At 29.5% G+C, this 4,484-nt stretch overlaps 1 long non-coding RNA gene across 1 annotated transcript; it reads right to left on the minus strand.

The window, feature by feature from the left end:
* Positions 1-252: 252 nt before the first annotated feature.
* On the minus strand, positions 253-749 carry LOC116547921. The gene is made up of 3 exons (XR_004267231.1): positions 731-749; positions 605-646; positions 253-295 (listed from the first exon to the last, which is right to left on the minus strand). It is a non-coding gene; the product is annotated as an uncharacterized LOC116547921 (long non-coding RNA).
* Between the last annotated feature and the right edge of the window lie 3,735 nt (positions 750-4,484).

Here is a 4,484-nt window from a genome sequence, read left to right on the forward strand (position 1 = left end):
GGAGTTTTGGAGGAGGAAATAAATTGATAGACACATACTATTTTTCTGGACAAATGAGAAAAGAAAGGTCCAAGAGAATACACAGTGTGCTCAAGGTCATGTGATTAGATGTTGTCAGAACTGAGATTTAAGTTGGGAGAGAGATATGACTGAGAGGAAAAATTCTCTTCTAGAGTAGGGGGCTACTTAAGAGCAAACATATTTAAACTTAACAAAATATTATTGTTTTGTAATATATTAAACAAAATATTACCACTTGGACATGGTTGTTTTCACTCATTCTGTGAGTTTGCTCCTGCATAAAAGGAAATGCATTCTAAATTACTTAGGAATATACATAACATCATCCACGAAATTTAGAATAGACTGTATTCTATGTGAAGATTAGCAAAAAATATCAAAATCCTTTTTATTTTCTAACGTTAGAAAAAAGTTTTAGCTAAGGGCTAACCTCTCTATAGTTTGGGAAAATAAACAATGTGTAAGGTTCATACTCTGAGGAAAATAATAACCTACCACTTCTCTAGAACTATGTATTTTCTATTTATGGCAATTAATTAATTATTTAAATTTTATATTTGGCAAATTTTAAATAAAATACTACCAGATAGGGTTGGTAGAACACTCTCTCTCTTGGAATATATTTCTGTTAAAAAAAGAAGCATGCATTATAAAAACACAACACATGAAGGAAATACTAAAATATTTTAGTTTTAATAAATAATCTCACCTGGGCATGGAGAGATTGCTAGGGAAGAGAAAACATTCTGTTTTAGTATTTTCATTTTATTTACTCATTTATAAGAAACATTTGTTCAGGGACAATGTTGAATACTGAAGATACAAATATAAAATACTACAAAACCTCTCAGGAGGACCAGTTTGCTCTAATAATTGTGGAGGTTACAGACTAGCTATATTATATCTATGGTACTAAAATATATTATTCCAGTAATTTCCTAGATCAATAAAGATGAATTCTATTGGGGTACTGATATGTTTAAATCTATTTAGATATTATCTTTAACACAAGTAACCTGAACATGAAAACTAGAACAGCAGGGTCCGTATTGAACTCATTGTTGATTTTCATCTTCCTCTACTGATAACAGATTAAAAATGCTGACATGTAGTTTTGCTAAATTGGAACAAAGCATTTCACAAAATCTTCATTAAGTCAAATTTATTTGTAGTAACTGAAAGGTTTTTGTTGTCCTCCCAAAGAAAGACTTTTATGATACTCAAAAGGGTCAAAACCAGTGATAAGCAGATTATGTGAGTTTTGAGAGAAGCAAATCTGATGTTTAGCATTCCTGATTCCTTTCCCAGAGTCTATACTGTTTTCTTAAATGGAAAGTTAATTTGACATATCTGTGATTTCACAGGTAAGAATATTTATAAAATTCTCAACCAGGTCTGAATTTGCAAAAATAAACACACTGCAAATTCTTAAATATAATGTATCTTTGGGGAGGTTAAAAGATTTGCTGTAGAATATAGTCACTTTCTCCCTGGTTAGTATTTATGGATAAGATATACAACTTAAGTGCAGGCATAAAAAGAATGAGCTTTGCCAGCAAATACGCAGGCAACCATATAAGTAATTTGCCCATTATTGGTCAAAGATAGAATAAATAATTTCTTAAGAAAAATAGAAATATACTTAGAAGTGGCCTCAATTTAAAATTTAATGTTTTAATTTTATAGTCATTAATTTTAATTTAATGACTTTGTATTATAATGAATAAAATACTACCAACTGAAGTTGGTTGTATTTGTTCAGTCTACAAAACTGTTCTCATTTAAAAAGAAAAATATTCTCAATTGCTTGGATGTCATTCAGTCCAACCCCATCATTTCCATATAATAAACAAGAATCTTACCATGCTCTTTCCCAAGGTTAGAAAATGAGAAACTATTATGCCTACCTGAGTGCTATTTCTACCACAAATAATTTGGACCTTTTCCATTATTCCCTTTTAAAAACATTTAAAAAGCAACTTCTTGAATTTAAAACACAATTCTGTCTGATATAAATTAGTATCAGCCAATTTTAGTTACAGTATATCAGAATTATTAAGAAAATTAAAACTGTTTTTTCTGTTTTCTTACTGTGAAAATTTAACTTGGTCAAATTAGATTAGAATATTAGATGAAGAGGAAAAATAATTTTTCTAATATTATCCAAAATTTATTGACAGTTTATGATGTGTGATGGATTGTATTAATTGCTTTATATCATCTAATATTTATTATTGTTACCATTTTAGTGTTTATTTATAGATTTATACTGGGAAAGTGAACTGCTTAACATCACATATGTGTAAAAGGTAGAGCTTTGAGTCGAATTCAAGTATAACAAAATCTATAGACTGTCACTTAAATACTATGCAGACTCAAAAGGAAACTATAAAATACAAATATTCAACTGAAAGTGTGAATTAGACATCTAGGATTTTAAAAAGTTGTTAGTTTTATTTTTAGAGGGAAATAAGAAAACATCTAGATTCCATCACACTACTTACAATAAAATTTATTAGATATTGAAAAAGATACAGAATTTCAATACAACATTTTCACTCTTTCTGTGGTATATTTGCCTTTGATAAATCTTTAATGCAATTTTACCAGATAACATATTTTTCCTTGGTTTAGCATGTCTTCACTTGGAGGATGTGTGTGTGTGTGTGTGTATGTGTGTGTGTGTGTGTGTGTGCGTGCGCGTGAAACTGTGTTTTAGTTTATCCCAGAAAATATTAATATATTTTAAACTTAGTAAATATATCTTACCTCAGGCTTACTGAGAGAAGTTTCCTTTAAAAGATAAAAATATGCATAGTTTTAATTTTATGACATTAATTTACATTTAAAGTTAAAATATGATTCAACCAAACTATTACTACATAACTACAGGAAATTGATATTAGTGGTAAATTCCCAAATAACTGAGACAAGTTGAATAATTTGAAGCATATATTATAGTCACATTGCTTTTCCTTTTCTCAGTGCTTTAACTAGTGCATTGTTCCGAATGTTGTGGGTGGATGCAAAGTAATGATTTTTATTCAATTAACAGAAAACCCACTTAAGCAAGTTGGTTTTATTTTGGTAACTTGACTGAAGGTCTTCTCCTAAAGTCAAAAGAAAAACTACACCACATTTTATGTATGCCAACTTTTTTTCTCCAGATTAACACAGGGTAAAAGGTGGAGAGTAGTTGGAAGAGTCCAGTGTCCGATTAACCTAAAATTGGTTGCATTATAAACAGTTTATGAAATGTTTACTTCCTTGTTTCGGAAGCATGGTAATGGTTAGAATTTTTAACGATAAAACTGAGTTTTAACAAAATCTGTGGACAGAGTAATTGGTTAAAAAAAAAAAAAATTGAACATCACAGATGGCCAGATAAGATCGTTTGCCCAGAAATAATTTTGTAAATTTGTCTCTGACAGACAATTGCTTTCTTATTTCTTTTGGATAGCAAACCACATACTAAAACTAGAATAGTGCCACATGTACACTGCCCTGTACAATCAGACCTAATGGAATATGTAATCCTCACAGTACAAGTTTACATAATTTTTTAAATTAATTGAGCCATCGAATTAATATCAAAATTATTTACCTCACTTGACAAACTGGTGCTAGATTTCAACTGCTGAAAGAATGAAAACTACTGTTAATCATCCCCTGGGATTTTTCGAATTTGAAGGAAACGAATTCCATACCATCATGGTGAAATGCTTACCATGGTAACATTGGAATTAAATAAGTGTTATGGAAAAATTCAGGCCTACTACATTATATTTTTTGGAGTGTCATTTTTACTGGAAAAATTACAGCGGTAGGTTTATTAACTTATCTGGGAAAATAAAAACTTATAAACAATAGTTTTTAATTCAGGAAAACAAACACAGGTTTATCATTGAGTAGAATGCAAAATTTACACTGATTTTTGTGACAAAAATGAAACTTCTAATGAAAAACCGTATTTAACTGGGTACCCAGAATTGGAGCTTCTTTGATGTGAACAAAATGGAAACATTAAATATAATACATATTCTTAAGATGAAACTAAAATTACATTAACTTTTAAGATATTTACTTTGAAATATTTATTTTTTCTTTAGAATCCTTTGTTTATATTTGTATATCTATATAATTTTACTTCCCAAGTACATACATATTTTCAAAGATTAATTTTAATATTCAACAGACTTTATCTCTAGGAAGGGTTAACCATATGTAACAAGTCAGCATTTTAAAAAATAGATTCGTAGAGCAGGTAGTGTGGCTCATTTATCCCAGGTAATTGCTGGAACAGATTATTTCTGCCCAAGGAGAGGGAGAGGGGCATGGGTTGACAAACTATTAGGTTGGTGCAAAAGTTAATTGCAGTTTTTGCCATTACTTTTTAAAAATTGCAATTACTTTTGCACCAACCTAAGAGTTTTGCCATTATTATTATTATTATTATTATTATT

Source organism: Sapajus apella, unplaced genomic scaffold, assembly GCF_009761245.1.
Source record: "Sapajus apella isolate SASKATOON/1434 unplaced genomic scaffold, GSC_monkey_1.0 scaffold5516, whole genome shotgun sequence".
Lineage (NCBI taxonomy): Eukaryota > Metazoa > Chordata > Mammalia > Primates > Cebidae > Sapajus > Sapajus apella.